This window comes from Aquarana catesbeiana, linkage group LG04, assembly GCF_042186555.1.
Source record: "Aquarana catesbeiana isolate 2022-GZ linkage group LG04, ASM4218655v1, whole genome shotgun sequence".
Lineage (NCBI taxonomy): Eukaryota > Metazoa > Chordata > Amphibia > Anura > Ranidae > Aquarana > Aquarana catesbeiana.
The window spans coordinates 139,756,321-139,782,439 of NC_133327.1; the positions used below are offsets into that span (position 1 = coordinate 139,756,321).

Consider the following 26,119-nt stretch of genomic DNA (forward strand, 5'->3'; position numbering starts at 1 on the left):
TCACAGCAATTCTTAGGTAAATAGGAGAGAATAGACTTATACAGTGGGCTTCGAATGATGAGAGGGAAAAAGAGGGAGGAGAGTGAATAACCTGGAAGGTGCTCTGGGGGGATAGGAGGAATCCCACTCCACTTCCCTTGCATCCATTAGGCCTAGGGGAGTGAGTCCAGTGAAGGCCACCCTGGGAGAGGGAAGCAGGAGAAGGGGTGTCATATTCGTGGAGCCAGGTTTCGGTGAGAGCAAGTAGATTAAAGGAATTAGTGACAAAGAGGTCATGAACAGCAGTGAGTTTGTTGCAGACAGAGCGGGCGTTCCAGAGGGTGCAGGAGAGAGGGAGGCTGACGTTCTGAAAAAGAGGAATGGAGACTAAATTGTGTAGATTGTGGCTACTGCCAGAGGGTGTAGGGTGATGGTGATGGGTGTGTTGGGCACAGTTAAATAAGGGAGGCCCAGGGTTTGGGGAAATATCTCCAGCGGTTAGGAGAAGCAGAAGAGTAAGGGAGGTAATATGAGAATATGATTTGTATGAGGGGACATGCTTCAGTATCCTGGGGGGTTTGTTAGCAAGTGGGCTTAGAGTTAGAAAGAGGTGATGAGTGCAGTAATAGGGGGAGGGGAGAAGTGAGGGTGATATGTACAGATTGTGGGGTGGAGCAGAGGGGTGAAGAAAAGAGAGTTTGAGGAGAGAGGCAGCAATTGTGAAAAGGAGGAGAGGTAAGGAGTGCATGTTTCAAAGAGGAAGGTGAGATAATTTGGAAATGGGGTCACCTGTAGTCTGTTGTAGTTTGCTTTGTGCAAATCGCTGAAGTGCAAGAGCAGAAATGCCACTTATTTAAAGAACCCCACTTCTTTGGAAGAACCCCCTGTATGTGCAGCCCCCTGTATGTGTTCCCCCATAAAGAAGGCCTTGTTTTTATACTGTGTGTTGGGTGTGGGTTGAATCTGGCAATTAATCAATTAAGAGGGGATATTAGGAACACAGCTAGCAAAGCAAAATTTTCACACCACAATCAATCTGCAAGGGGACTAAAAGGCCAAAATTGTAAAGATAAGGGAACCCATAATTTAGGTAAGACTTAATGGCTAAATAAACATTGAAATAAAGTGAGCATGGCTACAGATGCAGTTGAAACAGTGGTGACAAACAGATTTACCAAATATGCATGTGTGCAGTCAGTCAATATTTAGTTTAAGGTATATGGAGGTATAAACGCAGATTTACCAAATATGCATGTGTGCAATCAGTCAATATTCAGTTTAAGGTATATGGAGGTATAAACGCAGATTTACCAAATATGGCATGGATACTTACCCCTGTGACTTAGTGGCAACTTGTGGATTTCCCTTGTTGGGAATGAACCCATAGCTAATATCTATATTACAACAGGTATATATACCTTACCTTTTATCTGCCTCATAATTTTTTTTATATACTTATTTATTTTCATTTCAATGGGGGTTTTTTTTTTCTTTAGTCGACGGTCACTTAGTTCATATGACAAGTTTCCCGCATCCATAGCGGAAATATACATTATACACAAAAGTTTATGGAAACCTCTTTGCAAGGTAATGTTATGGACGTATACAGTATCTGATGTTCTATACAAAGGTCACTGAATCTCATTTGTTGTTGTGCGGTATTGTGTATTTTATATGTATTTATGCTCCTGTTTTTATTTTTAGATAGTGAGACCTTTTCTCCTTCTCTTTGCACTTATTGAAACCTGAATGTGTCCTGAGGAAGTTTTATAACGAAATGCGTAGACGCATAGGGGCTCACATCATGTATATTTCTATATAGATGATTTTTATTCTTTGTCAATGTCCTTGTTATTTCTTGTATATGTATTTAATAAAGTTTATTATATTATTATTTTGCATATGATCCCTTTGGTTTGCTGTGCCTCAAAGTACGACTAGGGGTTTGTTTCTCTTGAACCCTCCCCTTTTTTCTTTTTGATTATGTAACTTTATGGATGTGGCAATAGGAGTGTTTACCTTTTATTTTTTGTAGGTCACGCACTTAGAAAAACAACACAAGCTATCATTACATGCCTCACACCTTGAAGCCCTTACACTCAAAAGAGAAGAGCTCAAAGCCCTCCTAGTCTTGGAAACAAAAAAGAAATTTCACCTTATTTCGCAGAAATTCTATGAATGGGGGAACAAACCCAGCAAACAAGTAGCTAGATCCCTCCGTGTAACAAAGACACAATCTTTTATCCCCAAAATAAAACTCCAAACTGGTGAAATGGCACACACCACCCCTCAAATCTCTAAAGCCTTCAGAAAGTTCTATGCTGACCTTTACAACGTTAAAGGCGGATTAGCCTCCCTATCTCAGGAAGAGAAACGCAAACGCATATTCTCTTATCTGAAAGCGGCAAAACTCCCCAAACTCTCCCAAACGTTCTTTAGAACTATGGAAACAGACTTCTTTATTGAACAATTCCAAACCGCACTAAAATCGTCACCCACAGGTAAAGCCCCTGGCCCAGACAGGTTCACGGTTCTATACTACAAAACATTCTACTCCCTCGTCTCGCAGCATATGCCAATTCAATTTCCAACACATCAGGCTTACGCCCGGAATCCCTCTCTGCCCATATTACAGTTATCCCTAAACCTGATAAAGATCCTACCCTGTGTAGTAGCTACAGACCCATCTCTTTATTAAATGTAGACACTAAACTTTATGCCAAAGTCATGGCCAATAGAGTACTCCCCCTGCTTCCCCGATGGATCCCAGTGGACCAATCGCATTTTATACCCAATAGAGAGGCCAGAGACAACTCCCTACGATCCCTATTCATGATTCATTATGTTCACAGGTACGCCCAGCCCACCCTTCTCCTCTCCACGATGCGGAAAAAGCATTTGATAGGGTGGACTGGGATTATCTTAAGACAACCCTACGCTATTTTGGATTGGGGCCCAAGATGTACCACCGCATTTCTTCCCTGTACTCTCACCCATCTGCACAAATTCGTATTAACAGCGCTCTAAGCGACCAATTTACTCTACATAATGGTACCAGACAAGGTTGCCCCCTATCCCCCCTCCTCTTTGCCATCACCCTAGAACCTTTTCTGGCCACAATTAGACATAACGACAGCATCCAGGGCGTTCAAGTGGGAAATAGAACCCATAAATATGCAGCCTATGCTAACGACATTTTATTTTTTATCCAACAACCTCGCATATCACTTCCAAATTTAATGTCAGCTTTCTCTACCTTCCAAACAATATACAACTTTAAAATAAACCTAAATCTAAATCCAAGATCCTAAACATCAATATCCCCCGCTCAGAAGCCGACCAACTAAAACCTTTTTCCCTCCGCTGGGAAAAGAAGAGCATGAAATACCTGGGCATAAATCTCACCCCAGCCTCCATTTTCTTTTCAAGCATAATTATATCCCCCTATTGAATAAGATTAGAGCAGACCTCTGGAGTTGGTCTCACTTATCCCACTCCTGGTTATGTAAAATAAACATCATTAAAATGAACATCTTGCCCCGCATACTCTTTATTTTTCAAATGCTATCATTCGGTGTTCCTATAAGGTTCTTTTCTATACCTCAAATGGAGATCTCTCGCTTCATTTGGAGGCACAGCCACCCCAGAGTGTCCAGAGCGGTACTCTACCGCTCCAAGTGCTCCGGGGGGGGGTTGGCTCTACCAAAGCTTATTAACAAGAGGTTGTTTTATCACGTGTGGCGGATTGGAAGTACGCTACCTCTTCCAAACTATGGGTCCAACTAGAATATGCTTTATGTGGTTCAGACTTATCAATTGTCCCGTGGATACCCCGCTCCTCCAGAGCCCTCTCCACATATGCCTCACCCCTCACCACCTCTTCCCTTGACATATGGGATGCGCTACACAAAAGATTCTCCTGGTCATACGACTCCCCCCTGATGCCGCTTCTGCACCACAACCACTTTTTGTCTGGTTCCATGGATCAGGGGTTTAAAACTTGGGCACCAGAGGAACCCCTCCTGCTTTACCATGTCCTCTGTTCAAACACCCTCAAGCCACTATCTGAGATACTGGGCCCAAAAACCATCACATTTATGGACAAATGGAGATACAACCAGATTCAATGCTTCCTCCTGACGTTCCCACAGCCACTACGAGGTATACCGGATCTAAATGGGTTTGAACTCCTGTTCGACCACAAGGACCCTCCGCTACACTGCGTTTCGCAATTCTACAAAGCCCTTATTGAACTACAATGCCCTTCATATCTGGAATTTCTCGCTAAATGGGAAACAGACCTTGAATCCCCTATTACCAATAAGCGAAAGGATAAAATCCTACAACTTGCACATGTTTCCGCCTCGAGAATGGTGGAAACCAACTACAAACTACTCGCTAGATGGCATTATACTCCCTCCAAGCTACACCAAATGTTCCCCTCCAGATGTTCCCCTCCAGATCCCTGTTATGTTGGAGGAACTGTGGAAACAATGCTACTCATGCTCACATTTGGTGGACCTGCCCTCTAATCCGCCCTTATTGGGCCGACATTCTCAGGATGATACACCTGATAACAGACATCCACCTTCCTAATGACCTGTGGTCCATACTTTTTCATGCCACTCGTTAGCCAATTGGTAAGTATAAATGCTCCCTTACCCACCACTTGCTGAACGCAGCTAAGGCTCTCATACCGGTTTTCTGGGGCCAACCCTTAGTTCAACCCATAAAGATCTGGCAACATAAGTTCAATGAGGTCTGTCTGATGGAAGACCTTACCCATATTGCCAGAGGAGGTGCTAAATGCCATACCTTAACTTGGAAGCCATGGATTGAATTTACTTCCACCTCTTGCTACCAGGAGACCATATCCACAACCCCACAAGACGTGCAACCTAGTAATACGACTAACTGAACTTATCCACCAACACAAATTTAAGTAAATAACATATTATATGCTGTTGTTGATATATATGTGCTTATCTCCTGATCGTTAATTCTTTTAACAAGCACACCCCATACCCTCCTGCCTTTCCCCCCTCTTCTTCTTTTTCTCCCCTTTTGCTCACTATCTATTACTTTCTTTAATAACAACTAATAACTAACAATATGTGATTAAGCAATGTCTCTGTTGGCTCTAATGCCCATCTAGATCTAATGCCCCTACTCAGGTCACTGGCTGTAGATCCTTTTTTATGAGATCTTCATGCTCTTAGAGACCTTTGGATATGTTCTGTTTATATGTTAGATCCCATGAGCATGTGACCTCCTGTTCATTGTACAAATGACTGTTCTGAATACCCTTGTATGTTCTACCTGTTCCCTTCTTCAATAAACAGATATTAAACAAAAAAAAAGATATCCAAGGAATTGAGAATGCCCATCAGCAGTGTTCAAACTCTAATCAAGAAGTGGAAAATTAGGGGTTCTGTTGAAACCAAACCACGGTCAGGTAGACCAACTAATATTTTAGCCACAAGTGCCAGGAAAATTGTTCGGGATGCAAAGAAAAACCCACAAATAACTTCAGGTGAAATACAGGACTCTGAAAACATGTGGTGTGGTTGTTTCAAGATACACAATAAGGAGGCACTTGAAGAAAGATGGGCTGCATGGTCGAGTCGCCAGAAGAAAGCCATTACTACACAAATGCCACAAACTATCCCGCTTATAATATGCAAAACAGCACAAAGGCAAGCCAAAAACCTTAAGGCACAAAGACCAAAACTCAGCTTTTTGGCCACAACCATAAACGCTACATTTGGAGAGGAGTCAACAAGGCCTATGATGAAAGGTACAGAGGTGGACATCTGATGTTTTGGGGATGCGTGAGCTACAAAGGCACAGGAAATTTGGTCAAAACTGTTGGCAAGATGAATGCAGTATGTTATCAAAAATACTGGAGGAACATGCACTCATCAGCCAGGAAGATGCGCATGGGACGTACAGTCAGGTCCATAAATATGGGGACATTGACACAATTCTAATTTTTTTGTCTCTATACACCACCACAATGGATTTGAAATGAAACGAACAAGATTTGCTTTAACTGCAGACTTTCAGCTTTAATTTGAGGGTAATTACATCCAAATCAGGTGAACTGTGTAGGAATTACAACAGTTTGTATACGTGCCTCCCACTTTTTAAGGGATCAAAAGTAATAGGACAGATTAACAATCATCCATTAAACTTTCACTTTTTAATACTTGGTTGCAAATCCTTTGCAGTCAATTACAGCCTGAAGTCAGGAACGCATAGACATCACCAGACGTTGGGTTTCATCCCTGGTGATGCACTGCCAGGCCCCTACTGCAACTGTCTTCAGTTCCTGCTTGTTCTTGGGGCATTTTCCCTTCAGTTTTGTATTCAGTAAGTGAAATGCTTGCTCAATCGGATTCAGGTCAGGTGATTGACTTGGCCATTGCATAACATTCCACTTCTTTCCCTTAAAAAACTCTTTGGTTGCTTTCGCAGAATGCTTCGGGTCATTGTCCATCTGCACTGTGAAGCGCCGTCCAATGAGTTCTGAAGCATTTTGCTGAATATGAGCAGATAATATTGCCCAAAACACTTCAGAATTCATCCTGCTGTATTTGTCAGCAGTCACATCATCAATAAATACAAGAGAACCAGTTCCATTGGCAGCCATACATGCCCACGCCATGACACTACCACCACCATGCTTCACTGATGAGGTGGTATGCTTTGGATCATGAGCAGTTCCTTTCCTTCTCCATACTCTTCTCTTCCCATCACTCTGGTACAAGTTGATCTTGGTCTCATCTGTCCATAGGATGTTGTTCCAGAACTGTGAAGGCTTTTTTAGATGTTGTTTGGCAAACTCTAATCAGGCCTTCCTGTTTTTGAGGCTCACCAATGGTTTACATCTTGTGGTGAACCCTCTGAATTCATTCTGGTGAAGTCTTCTCTTGATTGTTGACTTTGACACACATACACCTACCTCCTGGAGAGTGTTCTTGATCTGGCCAACCGTTGTGAAGGCTGTTTTTTTCACCAGGGAAAGAATTATTTGGTCATCCACCACAGTTGTTTTCCGTGGTCTTCCGGGTCATTTGGTGTTGCTGAGCTCAACGGTGCATTCTTTCTTTTTAAAGATGTTCCAAACAGTTGATTTGGCCACACCTAATGTTTTTACTATCTCTCTGATGGGTTTGTTTTGTTTTTTGAGTCTAATGATGGCTTGCTTCACTGTTAGTGACAGCTCTTTGGATCTCATATTGAGAATTGACAGCAACAGATTCCAAATGCAAATAGCACACTTGAAATTAACTCTGGACCTTTTATCTGCTCCTTGTAAATGGGATAATGAGGGGATAACACACACCTGGCCACCGTTCACCTGATTTGGATATAAATACCCTCAAATTAAAGCTGAAAGTCTGCAGTTAAAGCACATCTTGTTTGTTTCATTTCAAATCCATTGTGGTGGTGTATAGAGCCAAAAAGGTTAGAATTGTGTCGATGTCCCAATATTTATGGATCTGACTGTACTTGGACATTCCAACATGACTGATCCAAAACACAAGGCCAAGTTGACCTGTCATTGGCTACAGCAGAATAAAGTGAAGTTTCTGGAGTGACCATCTCAGTCTCCTGACCTCAATATCGTTGAGCCACTCTGGGGGAGATCTCAAACTTGCAGTTCATGCAAGACAGCCCAAGAATTTACAGGAACTGGAGGCTTTTGCCAAGAGGAATGGGCAGCTTTACCATCTGAGAAGATAAAGAGCCTCATCCTACAAATACCACAAAAGACTTCAAGCTATCATTGATGTTAACCACTTGCCAACCGCCTCACGCAGATATACTGCGGGCAGAATCACGTACCTGTACGTTCCCCTTTAAGAGGCGGCCAGTGGGCGCGCGCACACCGCCGGTGGCCAGCTCCGAGAGTCAGGCCGCGGGTCGCGCAGACTCGATCGCCGCGGGGATACCCGTGGCCGCCTCATGGGGAGGAAGAATGGGGAGATGCTAATGTAAACAAGCATCTCCCCGTTCTGCCAAGTGACAGTCGCTGATCTCTGCTCCCTGTGATCAGAGCAGAGATCAGTGACGTGTCACACACAGCCATGCCCCCCACAGTTAGAAACATGCCCCTAGGACACACTTAACCCCTACACTGCCACCTAGTGGTTAACCCCTTCACTGCCAGTGTCATTTACACAGGAATCAGTGCATTTGTATAGCACTGATTGCTGTATAAATGACAATGGTCCCAAAAATGTCCGATGTGTCCTCCATAATGTCGCAGTCATGATACAAATCGCTGATCGCCGCCATTTAAAAAAAAAAAAATATTAATAAAAATGTTATAAAACTATCCCCTATTTTGTAAACGCTATAACTTTTGTGCAAACCAATCAATAATTGCTTATTGCGATTTTTTTTTTTTTTTTTTTTACCAAAAATATGTAGAATACGTATCGGCCTAAACTGAGGAAAAAAAATGTTTTTTTTATATATTTTTGGGGGATATTTATTATAGCAAAAAGTAAAAAATAATGTGTTTTTTTTTCAAAATTGTCACTCTTTTTTTGTTTATAGTGCAAAAAATAAAAACCGCAGGGGTGATCAAATACCACCAAAAGAAAGCTCTATTTGTGGGAAAAAAAGGACGTCAATTTTGTTTGGAAGCCACGTCGCCCGACCACGCAATTGTCAGTTAAAGCGACGCAGTGCCGAATCGCAAAAAGTGCTCTGGTCAGGAAGGGGGTAAATTCTTCCAGGGCTGAAGTGGTTAAAGGGGGCAATACACGGTATTAAGAACTGGGGTATGTAAACTTTTGATCAGGGTTATTTGGGCAGTTTGTGTTGCCATTATGATTTAAAAAGAGTAAACACACTTGATTGATAATAAATGGCTTCAGCCAAACACTAACTATGAGTGAAAGAAAAGTTTTCATGTTATCATTCATATTCTCTAAAAAATGGCCAAGAAAGCATAAATTCTGTCAGGGTATGTAAACTTACGAGCACAACTGTATGCTAAGGGACATTGCTCTGTTCTGCAATTTGCTGCTGTTGTGAAGAAGTCTTTATCTGGATTTCATATACACAACCCACTGCTCCCAAGTATTTCTTACTAGCAATTTGAATAATAGACAACTGATCGGCCCTCAATCCCCCTTCCCCGTTTTTTTCCCTAATTTCTCCTGCTTCTTTCTTTCCAGCCTATCACTCACTTCTCCGCTTACTCAATTCCTTTATTCCTTCTCTGACTTCTGCCCCTACCAAACCCTAATGCCCACCTACCTGCCTGCCCCCCCCCCCCTTTTGACATTTTCTCTATGAGAGATCTCTCAGTGTTGCATCATTTCTTATTACATGGCCTGGCCCTTTCTTTTCCTCTGAATCTGCTAATATTTTGGCCACACCTTAAACCTTTTTTACCCCTCCTAGGCACTTCAATCTCTCTACTTCATAGTATGTTAATGTCTGTATGATATTATTACCATTCTCTTCTGAATTTGTCTCCTCATGTGTTTGGCATCCCAAACTCTGTAACCTATAAATTCAATAAAACATTTGTAAAAAACGACCTAAATGCAGACCTTTCAACCTAGTTTCATTTTTCATGAAACATGACTAGTAATGTTACACAACACATCTGAAATGGTTAACAGCCATTAATTTATGGCTATGTAAATGAGGCAAGGAACAGGAATTAGCCTGCTAGCAAGGAGGGTAAAGTCCAGCAATAAATGAGACAGTGAGCAGTGACATGTAGATCCTTTTCCTGGGAATCTTGGCTGAGAAGCACACATAAGGTAAAGGAAAACTTTATATAATATAGAAAAGTGCATTTTACTTAGTGATAAAAAAAAACATATCTCATTTCAAGGAAATGGAGTGTGCTACATTTTGTACTTGCTTATCTTCAACTTAGGACACACCATCATAGATTTCCAAAGTGTTATACTGTTTAGTATGCAATTCTAAATACACAGGCTTAGCAAAATGGGAAGCAGTGTGTGGCGAGATTAGTAGTTAGAGTGTCTTTGCCTGCTAAATATAGTTTTTACTTCTTAGCAGCATAAAAATTATATCTAAATGATGCCTGCATTCAGTATATTATATTAGTAATAGCAAATAGTGCTAAGAAACAGGAACCTTTACAGGGTAAATCTTTAAAACTAGGGATTAGGGAGAGTCGCATGGTAGAACAGAAGTCAATATCTCTACCTAAATGATAAGAGCAATAAACAGCAACACAGTTAAGTATTTATTCTGTATCAACCTTCTGACATGGTTTGAACAATAAAATCACCAAGGCTTTAAAACATTTGAGTGTTTCAAGTTATGGTTTTACAAAGGAGACCTTTTGTGTTGTTTGGAACATTGGCAAATATTAAGTGTCGTGAGTTTCCTGGTAAACTGAAATGATCAATGCCAACTAGCCATAGGGCTGCCTGTTACGCAGTGAAAACATTAGCCAACTCTAAGTTGGTTAATATTGTATTTATTTGTCTGTAAAATGCAATTCACTGAGCATCAAAAAAAACATCAGGGAGGTTGTATAAAAGTCAATCGGTTGATTTTTGTACAACCTCCCTGCACATACATGGATCGAAATTTGTCTGGTCCCTATATGACTACCTTTACACCCATACAATAAACTTGTTAAACATTTCTGGACACCTTATTTTCACACCTATATAAACTTCTTGGACATACCATTCCAAAACTACAGGCATTAATATGGAGTTACTGCCTCATTTGTGTGTATAACAGCCACAACTCTTTTTTTAAGATTTTCCACAAGATATTGAACGTGTTTGGGAAATGTTATGCACATTTAACCAAAAGTAAATTTTTGAGGTCAGGAACCTGGCTCACATATGACATTCCAATTTATTCCAAAGGTACTTAGTAGGGTTTAGTTTAGGGCTCTGCACGGGCCACTCAAGTTACTCCACACAAGACTTGTAATACCAGGGGGGTGAGTTACTAAAGGCAAATAGGCTGTATACTTTGCAAGGAAAGTTGCACCATGCAAGGAAATTTCCCCTGGAGTATTTAAACTAGGATTGAGGGGGAGGGTGAATTAGAATATAATGGGGCAAACAGGTCAAACCCTAATGGTGAGTGGAATAGGGGAAGATAGGAGGGCTATAGCAGGTGATTAGCTAGGTCAAGAAAAATAGTTAAGTTGGAAGCTATGGTGCACAAAGAGATCTATGATTTAATTGTAACTGCTGAATCTTGGCTTCATTCTTCTCTCGAATTGGGCTATTACTATTGCTGGCTGTGCTCTCTTTTGGAGACACAGGGTAAAATGTAAAGGTGGCGGTGTCTGCCACTATGCGAGAAGTGATCACAAAGCAAGTATGAAAGAGGACCTTGTTGATGAAGAGTGTGATGATGCTGAAGCATTATGAGGGAAACTGTCTATGAGTACTTTAAAATTAATTAAGTTATTATTGTTTGTTATTGAGGAGGAGACGCAACTACTTGAACAGAAAGAGCTGCAAGGGCTGGGACATTGATGATAGTGGGGGATTTTTAACTACCCTGGAACTGATTGGAGTAATGGCACTGCTGGAACGGTTAAAGTGGGAGTAAACTCCCTTTGTTGATTTTTACCTGATTATAGGCTTACCTATAGGTACAGTAAACATCTCTTTAAACGTGCAACGTTTAGGAAAGATTTACTTTAGAAGTAGCCATTGACGTCGCCGGTGCAGACGCTCTGAAGGAACTGCATACCCATACTGGGTAAAGCTGGAAAGACACCGCTGGAGGGCTTCATTTTCAGGGAAGTCTGTCATAATGTGCTAGTATGCAGTTTTTTTTTTGATTACCACGCTTTAAAAGGCAGAAATTTATAAACCTATTACAAGAAAATTTTATGCTACACTTGATAGAAGCCCCGACTTGAAATTATGTTCTTCTGGACCTGTTAATCTCAAACCACGCAGAGCTTATTACTAATGTTCAAATAAAAGGTAACAGTGACGATAACATGATTTAATTTAATGTTAGCAATAAGCACATACTGGAAAGATAAAAGTACTTAAGACTTGTGATTGACTTAAGAGTGGGAGGGAATATTGTTATTGAAGAGCACAGGACAGAAATGGGAATTCTTCAAGCTTTCTTAACACATTTATTTATTGATTTTGTCCAAAAAAAATATTTTACAGGCACATATAAACGGTTACATCTTGTGGATAAATCGCAGTACATAAAGAGTAGCCGAACAGGGCTTACTAGTAATGACCGGGTGTTTTTTAATCCCGATTCCTCAACGGAGGAAAACTTAAACTAAAGGTATACCAGGTTAATATATGTGGACCACATAGGGCCCAAATACAGTAAGTCATAGTGCAATAAGCAGTAGAGATACAATCATTTTCAATACATCCATACATACACACACAATCACTGCAGGCGGAAAAGCCATTCCATCCCCGCCTCCCCCCCCCACACACCCCAGACCAGGCCACAGGAGCACAGAGCCTACAATAGGGCTCTCAACAGCCTACAGACACCGCAGTCCCTTCAGAGGGGGGCAGAAGCCCCCTATTGCTGAGAGAGTGGGTTGTCATTCCAGAAGGAATCAACTATATCAAGCCAAGGTTGCCTGATCTTAGTAAAGTTTTTAGGACAGGCCCTTCCATTATAAATGAGTTTAAAGATGGGTATAATCTTATTTTTCATACGGTACAACATTTGAACATTTGGAGCAGATACATTTTTCCATTGTACCAAAATTAATTTCCTAGCATAAAACGGTACTATGCGAGCCAGAGTTCGAGTATGGGTCTTGTGTAGGAAGCCGTTTAGCACACCCAACAGTCCGACTTCTGGAGTGCGAAGTACTGGTAAATGTAAGGTGTCTTCAAAAAAAAGAGAATAAGTCCTTCCAGAATGTTGACAAGGCTGGGCAGGACCAAAACATATGCATGTATCCGGCCTCAGTGGAGCCACACCTGAAACAGGAGGCAGCAGAAGCATAACCCATACGAGCAAGCCTGGCAGGAGTATAGTGCAACTGCTGTATAAATTTAAACTGTACATATTGGTCATTAGACCTAATAAGATCCAAAAAGCAGACCTCAGAGGCCTCCTCCCACCCCTCCTTGGACAGCCCGGGAATTTCTACTTCCCATTTTCGCTGGGCAATCTGGAAGGGTCTAACCCCAGCTGCCTGCAGGCGTGAATAGATAGTCTTACCAGATTTTCAATGTCCGGGTAGGACAATAGCGCCTCCATAGGTAATTCAGTAAGCTCCTGGGTCAGACCACTGAATTCTGCCCGGATGGCATGACGTAATAAAAGATATTTTAAAAAGAATTTATTCGTCACTCCACACCATGCCTTCAAGTCTTTGAAGGAAATGAATGCATTGTTAACCAAAATATGGGAGGCATGGGTGACACCAAGTCGTGTCCACCACAGGGAATCTGGGTGACCCAGGAGCTCTAAGAAATTATGATTGTGCCATAAGGGGGCTTTGGGAGACACCCCACCCGAGTTTATGATCATCTTATTTCCTTCATGCCAGGCTAGCCAGCTAACTTCTGTCGGAGAGCCACGGTAGCAACGTTGAGGTGTAGATCTATGTAGTATGTCAATAAGTGAGGCCCCGGAGCCAGCAAGAGCAGTCAATAGAGCGGTGGAACAGGATGAGGAGGCCTCCAGGAACCAGTCATAAATGTATGCAAGCTGTGACGCTATGAAGTAGTGTGGTAGGTTGGGGCAGGCTAACCCCCCATCAACCTTAGCAGCCTGGAGGGAGGCCCTAGCAATTCTTGGGTTTGACCCTTGCCAGAGGAAAGATGATAAAAGTGGACAAAAAGAGGTTTGGGACTTTATATGAGGCGCACATAGACATGCGCCTCCATCCCTGTGTCGTAGCCAAAATAAAGGAAAAAGGTTTGGGGCTTTGTATGAGGTGTGTTCTCAAAGATAGGTGAAGTGAACATGACCTTAGTATGAATACATTGATCCATATGCCAAGGTGAATGCATATTTCAAGGAGCACTTTATTAGAGAATCTATTTACAGTTGTAACCATGTTGTAAAAAAAGGGTCAAAGTGTTACATTAGAACAATTGCTTCAGCAAAATTACAGCAATAAAACATACAGCAATCAAAACAAAAATGATAGGTACATAGTATTGGGTGTAGATATAGGTTGATCAATAGTGTTGTCGTACAGCATGCTTGGCGCATTTCGTGAACCATCACTCATCAGGAGCAAGCGACAACCATCCATCTATAAGTAACATATGAGTATGCATAAGTATCACTCTATTCCAAATAGTCATAAAGTAGGAATGTAGCCCGAATGAGGGCAAAGATCAAAGATTGGTTAAAGTTACTCACAAAACCGGCTGCCTCCGTGAGCATTAAGCGCCAACACCAACACCAACAGGCCATCCCAAGGGTGTCCATCACCGGAGCTGAGGAGGCCATATCAATGCACACTGGGTTGCAGTTTGTGGACCAGACAGGGGAAACAAAGTGTCCATGAAGGGTTCACCGGTGGTCGGTTGATCATCCGGGAAGTTCTGTGGGTAGATATAATATATGGTATATTTGTTTGTGTATGTGTTGTATTCAATTATATTTACATGGTATAATTTTTTTTAGGTGTATTGAATCCAATATAGATTAAAACCTAGTATAACAAAATTTTATATATCTTGGACCTATACATAATATAATGCATAGTAATCCATCTCGGGTATTGTACATAGTTTTATTACAAAACTATAAATTGAAATAAATTGAATATATTATATCAATAGATAGTTACACCTATACAAAAATAAACTGGTATTGGTGTGTCCACCCAAAGAAGAGATGATAGGTGGGTGTGTGAAAAAAGTAAATAAATAAAGTGTTAATGTGTCAAGTGTGTGAAATGGTGTGGGGGTGAAATAGAAGTGTCCATCAGTGTTAGAGTGAACATACCAAAATATAAAAAGTGGAATAAATAAAACAAGAAAAAAAGTGCACAAAGTGAAAATGACCCTGATTGCGGGGCACAGATTAGACCCGAACCAGGGAAAAAAAAGTGAGTGATAGGGTGAGTGTTGGAAGCCGTGTGGGAATGAACCACCAGGATGAAGAGACTGTGGTGTGTGGATGTGTGTGAAAGACGGGGGATGGTAAAAAACAGCCTCTCCAAAGTCGTTTACCTTGATGTCTGTAATGTCAAAAATTGAGGAACAATCGTCAGAGGAACACAAAAAGTTTCAATGCAGCAGTCCTCTGCAGGCGGGGTAAGAACACCCCCTTGAGTGTGCATGTATGGCCCCCAGCTTCACGCTGCGCATTTATGAGGGATTGCATCATCACCCGACCGTCAACAGCCGGTCAGGTGTTCCGAGTCCCCCACAATAACAAAGCGCCGATGAAATAACCACGTGACGACGCGTAGATGTCACGTACAGTACCTGAGCGCGAGAATGTGTTTCCAGCGTGATCCCATCACGCTGGTTCTCGGCAACAGGGTACTGTGCATCTCGCGCTGGCTCGCTCATTGGGAAAGGAAAATAATGAAAGGAGATATCCAGCGCTGACCCAAAAGGACCCAAAACAATACTAAACTGCTAGCAAGCACAAAAAGGCTAATTCAAAACAAGACTTTAGAAAGACATGTATAGAAAGAGTGCTGCGCAATTTAAAAGTCCATATAACATAAATATGCAGTGTAGGTGACACACATAAGATGGATGTCTGATAGGTGCCAGTGATTTCTGATAGGTGCCAGTGATCCCTCCACCGCAAACAGATGGCCTCTCACCTCAATGTCTCGACCTGAGACAGGTCACAGAGCGGGAGTCAGTAAACAGCTGACACTGCGATCCAAGCAAAATCACCAGAAAAAGCCGCTCCAGGGTCCATCCCAGTCAGTACATATAAATAGGTAAGGAGAAAGAAGCAATCTAATGCTCTCTGGTTTTCAACATTTATTGAAGTATAAAAGTAAATAATGCACTTACATCAAGGAGCACTCTAAGCTGAGTGCCGGCATAAACACATGTGAAGTGTCGAACGAGATGGCCCCGGGTGACGTCATGCAAGCACCCGACCTCCATACGCGTTACGTCCAAGGCGGGACTTCATCAGCGTGGGGCAAGGTGCGCGCAGACGGCTCGCTAGTGATATATATTGCTATAGCAACCAACAGTGAGACAATCCCAGGACTACGCACAATGATCGAATGACTGGCTCTGTTGTGAAAACATCCCGTCTGGCTACAACTGAGGATAAAATCAAAAGTACAATACTGCTGTGCATATGGTTGTCTATAATGGCGCAAATATAGTTAAGATTACATATAGGGATTGAATTCCTCATATATGATAAAATCTGTATTACACAAAGGAAAAAGAAAAAAGCAAAAATAATATATAAAAAATATATATAAAAAAACGCCATTCTCATACATAAATAAGAAGCAGGTAGTACAATCCAATACAGCACATTAATGAATAAAATATTATCATAAAATAGACATCATCCACGGCCATCTTATTGACAAGTCAATACAAATATAGAACCTACAATAAATAAATACAGGAATAAAAAATACATAAAATATGAAATAAGAATAAAATAAAATAAAACGGGAGTGGGCGGGGCTACCCAAAAACCATTACCTATTAGAGATAAAGCAGTTGAGATCGAAATCTACATTCATTCCTGCTGGTGACATAACTTTGGTTTTGTAAATCCAGAAGGATTCTCGACGACTCAACTGTCTAATATAATATCCACCTCTCCAGTGGCGGGGAACTTTTTCAATACCCCATAATTTAAGACATTTGGGGTCTCTTTGATGACAAGTTCTGAAATGCCTTGATACACTATGGGTCTTCACACACCTTTTGATGTTGCTAATATGTTCACCTACACGCACATGTAGAGCTCTTGAGGTGCGGCCCACATACTGAAGGCCGCAATCACACTCAAGCATATAGACCACCCCTACAGATGTGCATGTAATAAGGCTTTTGATACGATAGCATTTTTGTGTAGCATTTGCAACAAATTCCTTACGTTTCTTAATATTTCTACTGGCATTTTTACAGGTGGCACATCTGCCAAACGCATAAAAGCCGGACAAGAAGCTAAACAGCCTGTTATTCGCCATTTTGGGTGGGTCTACTACTCCCGGTGCCAGCCGGTCACGGAGTGAAGGTGCTTTACGGTAAATAAACTTAGGGTATTGAGGGAGAATTGGTCCCAAAGTCCTATCACCTTTGAGTATAGGCCAGTGTTTAACTATGATTCTTTCTAGTTTCCTATATTGGATATTATAATCCAATAAAATTCTATATCCGGCCGTATTATCCTCAGCGTCATTGGTCCTCATCTTATCTGCCACAATAGTACTCCTGTCTGTGAGTCTGACCTTCTCAATTTCCGAGTTAATCAAGGACCGTGCATACCCTTTCTCATTAAACCTAGCTGCCAAAACCTGAGATTGTAATAAAAAATCTTCCTCAGAGGTACAATTCCGTCTAAGGTGGATAAATTGACCTCTGGGAATATTACAAAGCCATGACCTATGGTGGAAACTGGTTAATGGGATATAGGCATTACGGTCAGTGGCCTTAAAGTGGTTTCTGGTCTGTAAACCATTATCACTCTTAAAAATTTCAAGGTCTAAAAAAGTGATTTGTTGGTGTTCAATGGTCCACGTCAGTTGGAAATTTTTAGTGTTACTATTGAGTTTATCCATGAATAACTGGAGACTAGTCATATCCCCCTCCCAAACCATTATCAAATCATCAATTTACCTCTTGTAACATAACTGGGGGGGAGGGTCATGAAAAACCACATCGTCCTCCCAGTGGGCCATAAAAAGGTTGGCCACACTGGGAGCAAAACGTGCACCCATAGCCACCCTACGTACCTGTAAAAAGTACTCGCCACTAAACCAAAGATAATTATTCAAGAGACAAAACTCAAGGCTTTCTAATAAAAATGAAATGTGATCCGTAGATAAATCAGTAGTTGCTAAGGCCCATTGGACTGAGGTGAGAGCTTCCTTGTGGTCAATAATAGTATAAAGTGATCCCACATCAGCGGTAATCAATATGCTCGAAGGAGTACATGGGAGGGTTTGCAAATCCTGGAGAATCTGTCTGGTATCACGTAAGTAGGCCTTGGTTTTGGTAACAAGTGGTTGCAAAAAGAAATTGAGGTATTGACCCAGTCTAGAGGTAACTGAATTGATTCCATTCGCAATCGGGCGGGGTGGTTGTTCAGAGTTCTTATGCATTTTGGGTAGAATGTAAATAATAGGGGTCCTACAATAAAAAGGATCCAAATAGGAGGCCTCCTTGGAATTCAAGATTCCTTTACTTTTACCCTTTTCTACTAAAACATGCAAGCTATTCTTAAAGGTAAGCATAGGATCTCCCCTCAATAATAAATAAGTATTACGGTCATTCAACAACTGGAACATTTCAGCTTGATAATAAGTTTTACCGAGTACAACCAATCCTCCTCCCTTGTCGGCCGGCCGGATAACAATATCCTTTCTTTGTTCCAAAGAGGAGATTCCTCTTTTAATGTCTTGGGAGTCTCTGACTTTTTTGATTTTTAATTGATCAAGATCATGACAAACCATGTTTCTAAACACCTCGAGATGTCTGTTATCACTACATAAAGGGTTAAACACAGAGCAATTCCGCAAATTGGAATGCACTGACCCAGACTGTGATTGAGAGAAATTCTGCTGAATCGGATTAGATTCATGTCTTTCTGAGGTCTTATTTTGAATTAGCCTTTTTGTGCTTGCTAGCATTTTAGTATTGTTTTGGGTCCTTTTGGGTCAGCGCTGGATATCTCCTTTCATTATTTTGCTTATATTTAATTCAATTATATTCAGCAGCAGATCATGGATGCTTTTACTTATGTTGAAAATAGAGAAATCATCCTGACTGATTTCTTCTCTAGGGACACTAATTATTCCAACCAATGAGATTTGAGCTTTTATTTTAGGAAATTGGGCTACCTGTTCGAAAAGAAAATTAAAACCTGGTGGGATATTGTGTCCTTTGAGGAGTACTTACTGGCTCAGTTAATACCCAGGAGTTTGCGATGGGACTTACCGCCCAATGATGGGTTGTTTGATGAGGAATCAAATAATGAATGGTGTAACTTTTTTGTTGAGAAAGGCTTTGAGCTCCTTAGACTGTTACTGTCTCGGAAACAAAGGAAAAAGAAATGGCTAGAGGGTCAGATTAAGGAGATCACTGACCGTATTGAAACCTATAAGGACTCTACTGAGTTCATCGAATTATCAGGGGAATTAAAAACCAAACTTATCAAATGGGATAAAGAAGCACGAGATAAAAAGAGGAAGAAATTCCTGCAAGAATTAAATGACTTTAATGCCAAACAGATCTTTAAATGGCAATCTTTTGAGTCATCACAACCTGTGAATTCAGATAGATTGTTTATGGATACTACTGAACCTACACCTAGTATCCCTGTGCAGGTGAATCGCACTCAGGATTCATCTGGGCTAGCATCGTACCCACCTTTAGATGCACCCACCAATGTTAATAAAACCCCAACATGTGGGGATTGGGGAGCTCCTAAATTCAGGAGACGCGGCCATGGGAGAGGGAATCCTCACCCCTATCCAGTCTCTACACAGACCAATGATTATCATCAACCACCTTATTCTGACAGTTATGGATGGGAAACTGTACCATATAGAGGAAGAGAACATTGGCAGGGTAGGGGTGGCTATTCTTCTAGATGAAACAAGTTCTTGACAAGGGTCTCAAGTTTGCCCCTATTCGAAATTTGAATACATTTCAGGCCTATGTCAACGTACAGAAATACGTAAGGAATCTTAACATTAAAAAATATTTTTTATCTAATCCCATTCAGCGGAATTTCTCCCAATCACAGTCTGGGTCAGTGCATTCCAATTTGCGGAATTGCTCTGTGTTTAACCCTTTATGTAGTGATAACAGACATCTCGAGGTGTTTAGAAACATGGTTTGTCATGATCTTGATCAATTAAAAATCAAAAAAGTCAGAGACTCCCAAGACATTAAAAGAGGAATTTCCTCTTTGGAACAAAGAAAGGATATTGTTATCCGGCCGGCCGACAAGGGAGGAGGATTGGTTGTACTCAGTAAAACTTATTATCAAGCTGAAATGTTCCGGTTATTGAATGACCGTAATACTTATTTATTATTGAGGGGAGATCCTATGCTTACCTTTAAGAATAGCTTGCATGTTTTAGTAGAAAAGGGTAAAAGTAAAGGAATCTTGAATTCCAAGGAGGCCTCCTATTTGGATCCTTTTTATTGTAGGACCCCTATTATTTACATTCTGCCCAAAATGCATAAGAATTCTGAACAAGCGCCCGGCCGCCCAATTGTGAATGGAATTGATTCAGTTACCTCTAGACTGGGTCAATACCTCGATTTCTTTTTGCAACCACTTGTTACCAACACCAAGGCCTACTTACGTGATACCAAACAGATTCTCCAGATTTTGCAAACCCTCCCATGTACCATTGATTACCGCTGATGTAGGATCACTTAATACTATTATTGACCACAAGGAAGCTCTCACCTCAGTCCAATGGGCCTTAGCAACTACTGATTTATCTACGGATCACATTTCATTTTTATTAGAAAGCCTTGAGTTTTGTCTCTTGAATAATTATTTTTGGTCTAGTGGCGAGTACTTTTTACAGGTACGTGGGGTGGCTATGGGCGCACGTTTTGCTCCCAGTGTGGCCAACCTTTTTATGGCCCACTGGGAGGACGATGTGGTTTTTCATGACCATCCCCCCCAGTTATCATGTTACAAGAGGTACATTGATGATTTGATAATGGTTTGGGAGGAGGATATGACTAGTCTCCAGTTATTCATGGATAAACTCAATAGTAACACTAAAAATATCCAGCTGACGTGGACCACTGAATACCAACAAATCACGTTTTTAGACCTTGAAATGTTTAAGAGTGATAATGGTTTCCAGACCAGAAGCCACTTTAAGGCCACTGACCGTAATGCCTATATCCCATTAACCAGTTGCCACCATAGATCATGGCTTTGTAATATTCCCAGAGGTCAATTTATCCACCTTAGACGGAATTGTACCTCTGAGGAAGATTTTTTATTACAATCTCAGGTTTTGGCAGCTAGGTTTAATGAGAAAAGGTATGCACAGTCCTTGATTAACTTGGAAATTGAGAAGGTCAGACTCACAGACAGGAGTACTATTGGGGCAGATAAGATGAGAACCAATGACGTTGAGGATAATACGGCCGGATATAGAATTTTATTGGCTTATAATATCCAATATAAGAAACTAGAAAGAATCATAGTTAAACACTGGCCTATACTCAGAGGTGATAGGACTTTGGGACCCATTCTTCCTCAATACCCTAAGTTTATTTACCGTAAAGCACCTTCACTCCATGACCGGCTGGCACCGGGAGTAGTAGACCCACCCAAAATGGCGGATGACAGGCTGTTTAGCTTCTTGTCCGGCTTTTATGCGTGTGGCAGATGTGCCACCTGTAAGAATGCCAGTAGAAATATTAAGAAACGTAAGGAATTTGTTGCAGATGTTACACAAAAATGCTATCGGATCGAAAGCCTTATTACATGCACATCTGTAGGGGTGGTCTATATGCTTGAGTGTGATTGCGGCCTTCAGTATGTGGGCCGCACCTCAAGAGTTCTACATGTACGTGTAGGTGAACATATTAGCAACATCAAAAGGGGTGTGAAGACCCATAGTGTATCAAGGCATTTCAGAACTTGTCATCAAAGAGACCCCAAATGTCTTAAATTTTGGGGTATTGAAAAAGTTCCCCACCACTGGAGAGGCGGACATTATATTAGACAGTTGAGTCGTCGAGAATCCTTCTGGATTTACAAAACCAAAGTTATGTCACCAGCAGGAATGAATTTAGAATTCGATCTCAACTGCTTTATCCCTAATAGGTAATGGTTTTTGGGTAGCCCCGCCCACTCCCGTTTTATTTTATTTTATTCTTATTTCATATTTTTATGTATTTTTTATTCCTGTATTTATTTATTGTAGGTTCTATATTTGTATTGACTTGTCAATAAGATGGCCGTGGATGATGTCTATTTTATGATAATATTTTATTCATTAATGTGCTGTATTGGATTGTACTACCTGCTTCTTATTTATGTATGAGAATGGCGTTTTTTATATATTATTTTTGCTTTTTGCTTTTTCCTTTGTGTAATACAGATTTTATCATATATGAGGAATTCTATCCCTATATGTAATCTTAACTATATTTGTGCCATTATAGACAACCATATGCACAGCAGTATTGTACTTTTGATTTTATCTTCAGTTGTAGCCAGACGGGATGTTTTCACAACAGAGACGGTCATTTGATCATTGTGTGTAGTCCTGGGATTGGCTCACTGTTGGTTGCTATAGCAATATATATCCCTAGCGGGCCGTCCGCGCACACCTTGCCCCACGCTGATGAAGTCCCGCCTTGGACGTAACACGTACGGGGGTCAGGTGCTTGCATGACGTCACCCGGGGCCATCTCGTTCGACACTTCACATGTGTTTATGCCGGCACTCGGCTTAGAGTGCTCCTTGATGTAAGTGCATTATTTACTTTTATACTTCAATAAATGTTGAAAACCAGAGAGCATTAGATCGCTTCTTTCTCAATACCTATTTATATGTACTGACTGGGACCGACCCTGGAGCGGCTTTTTCTGGTGATTTTGCTTGGATCACAGTGTCAGCTGTTTACTGACTCCCGCTCTGTGACCTGTCTCAGGTCGAGACATTGAGGTGAGAGGCCATCTCTTTGCGGTGGAGGGATCAGTGGCACCTATCAGAAATCCATCTTATGTGTGTCACCTGCACTGCAATTTTTTCATCTACACCGGCACCTACTGGGAATTTATGTTATATGGACTTTTAAATTGCGCAGCACTCTTTCGACAAGGATTGCTGACAGGTGTCTGGTATGAATCATGAAGGGGAACGCCGCGCCAAATTTTAAATAAAAAACCGGCATAGATTCCCCTCCAGGGGCATACCAAGCCCTTAGGTCTGGTAAGCCCATACCAGACCCTTATCCGAGCACGCAGCCCGGCCGGTCAGGAAAGGGGGTGGGGACGAGCGAGCGCTCCCCCCTGGACCGTACCAGACCGCATGCCCTCAACATGGGGGGTGGGCGCTTTGGGGCAGGGGGGCTCTGGGGGTCTTCTTCCGACTTCTCCGCTCTCTCCGGCCTCTTCTACCGGTGTGCGGTTCTTCTCCCACTCTCCGGCCTCCTTCTCCCGGTGTCCGGTTCTCCTACAGCTATCCAGTTCTTCTGCCGGGCTCCTTCGCTATCTTCTGCTCTTCTGCCGCTCTTTTGCTAGCGGTGGCCCGGTCTTCTCCGTCGTTTGGCTCCCTCTTCTCTTCTTCCGATGTTGACACAACGCTCTCTCCCGCTGCAATGCTGCGTGCGAGGTGCGCAGCTATTTATATAGGCATGGGGCGTGGTTATCGGAAGATGTCACCCGGCGACCCCACCCCCTTATGATGTCACAGTCCCAGGGCATGATGGGACTGTGATATCATAAGGGGTGACATCACCTGGTGACCACGCCCCATGCCTATATAAGTCGTTGCGCACAAAGCATTACAGCGGGAGAGCGGGAGAGAGCGTCATGTCAACATCGGAAGAAGAGAAGAGGGAACAAGACGATGGAGAAGACCGGGCCACCACTAGCAAAAGAGCGGCAAAAAGAGCAGAAGATAGTGGAGGAGCCCAGCAGAAGAACCAGAGAGCGGGAGAAGAACCGGACACCAGGCGAAGAGGCCGGAGAGGGCGGAGAATTTGGAAGAAGACCCCCGAAGTCGAAAGAAGACCCCCGGAGCTGCCTAATAAATAACTTTAAAAACTTGTCTAGTGTGTTTTTTTTATTGACACTTTTTCCCCCAGGTGAATGGGTAGGGGTACGATGTACCCCATACTCATTCATATAGGGTGGGGGCTGGGATCTGGGGGCCCCCTTATTAAAGGGGGGTCCGGATTCCGATAAGCCCTCCACCCGCAGACCCTGACAACCAACAGCCATGGTTGTCGGGAAGAGGCCCTTGTCCTCATCAACACAGGGACAAAGTGCTTTGGGGTGGGGGGCAGGGGGTGGGGGCCCCCTGCCCCAAAGCGCCCATCCCCCATGTTGAGGGCATGCGGCCTGTTACAGTTCAGGAGGGGGGGCGCTTGCGCATCCCCACCCCCTTTCCTGACTGGCCAGGCTGCGTGGTCGGATAAGGGTCTGGTATGGACCCGAACGTTTTTTCGGCGTAGGGGGTTCCCCTTAAAATCCATACCAGACCTAAGGGCCTGGTATGCCCCTGGAGGGGAACCTATGCCGGGTTTTTTTTTTTAAATTGGCGCGGCGTTCCCCTTCATGATTCATACTAGTCACTTGTCAGCAATGCTTGTCACTCATCGGGAAAGGAAAAAACACAGTTTTCCTTTCCCGATGAGCGAGCCAGCTCGGCACTGGCTCCCACGCTGGGGCTCGCAGGTGTTAAATCTCGCTGATAACAGCGGCGAGATTGACACAATATCGTGGTCACCTACTGTAAGTGACGCTGCGGTCGGCATGGGAGGCATGGCGCCGATGCGGCGCAGCAAGGCTCGCCTCACCCCAAAGAGATGATAAAAGTGAGTTAATTTTGTTAAAAAGTTTTTTAAACAAAAAGACTGGGGATGCCCGGAAAACATAAAGAAATTTAGATAAGTATATAATTTTAAAAATGTTCCCACGACCAATTAAATTTAGTGGTAAGGAGGCCCAGGTACGTAGTTTGGTCTTCATGTGTGTTATAATCGGAGTAATGTTAAGGGATTCAAAAAAAGATAAGTCTGCGTTGATATAAATCCCCAAATATTTAAATGTGGGCTGGATGGTCAATTTGGATTGAGATAAGTAGGTATAGTCAAGTTTAGGGCCTATAGGAAATGCCACAGACTTATCCCAGCCAACTTTTAGCCTGGAGACCTTTGCAAACTCCTCCACAACTCCCATTAGGGAAATAAAGGATTGCTCTGAGCCATCTAGATAAATTAGGGCATCATCCGCATATAGGGAGATCTTTTCAGATAGCTCCCCACAGCAGATGCCACCCACCGTCACCATCTGCCGCACCGCCAGAGCAAGAGGCTCTATGGCCAGTGCAAACAGAAGCGGTGAGAGCGGGCAGCCCTGCCTAGTTCCCCTTTGTAAATTAAACACATCAGAAACATCCTTATTGGTACCTATCCTGGCCCTAGGGTTGGTATAGAGCAGACAGCCCACTTGATAAATTGGGAGCTGAAGTCCATGTGGTGCATAGTTTCCCAAAGAAAGGACCAGTTAACTGTATCAAAGGCTTTTAACACATGCAACGATAACACTAGTCCACTTTTTTGGTCAGTAGCAGCCCTTTGAACATGTAGATACAGACGACGAATGTTATCATACGTACTCTTGCCAGGCATGAACCCAGTCTGGTCCCTATGAACGAGGTGGAGAATGACCTTCTGCAATCTGAGAGATAGAATTTTAGTTAACACCTTAACATCACTATTCAGTAGTGAGATTGGACGGTAAGACCCACACAACAGTTTATTCTTATTGGGTTTGGGTATTGCAACAATTAGGGCTTCACACATGGAGGAGGGAAGTATGCCCTCCTCCAGTGCCCGTCCAAACTGAGAGTGTAATTTCTGTGCCATTTCTTCAGCATAATTCTTGTACCATTCGGCAGGCAAACCGTCCAACCCTGGGGTTTTATTGGGGGGAGAGAATAAACTCCCTCCACTTTGCCCATAATGTCTGAGTGGTTTACCTTGATTATTTTGAGGCCATAAAGCAGGGTGGGCTCCGGTTCTGGGCCATCCTCCAGGCCATCATCGCTGGGAGATGGATGGGCTGGAAGCTCCGGGGGAGCGGAGGTCCCGGGAGACGGTGGCAATAAGGGATCAGGCTCCTCTCCAATGAGATCCGGCGTGGATGCCAAGGACAAGTGTGGTATGGTGGAGCGGCGGCCATCATGGCAGGAGCGCGTGGTAAAACTCATCCTGGCCGGGGGCTGTTTCTTCCCCTTTCACTTTCCCATCCACCAG

At 42.5% G+C, this 26,119-nt stretch overlaps 1 protein-coding gene across 2 annotated transcripts in view; it reads left to right on the forward strand.

Annotated features, from left to right (window-relative positions):
• The window catches only part of MYO7B (myosin VIIB), a 422,737-nt gene that overhangs the window by 29,672 nt on the left and 366,946 nt on the right, over positions 1 to 26,119 (forward strand). Inside the window, exon 1 of one of the 2 annotated variants that reach the window (XM_073625782.1) lies at positions 9,690 to 9,770. The exons of the other annotated variant lie outside the window; for it this stretch is intronic. The gene's annotated coding sequence lies outside the window, so the exon portion shown is untranslated. Of the gene's footprint in view, positions 1 to 9,689; positions 9,771 to 26,119 lie in introns of those variants that run through there. 2 annotated transcript variants of the gene reach the window in all.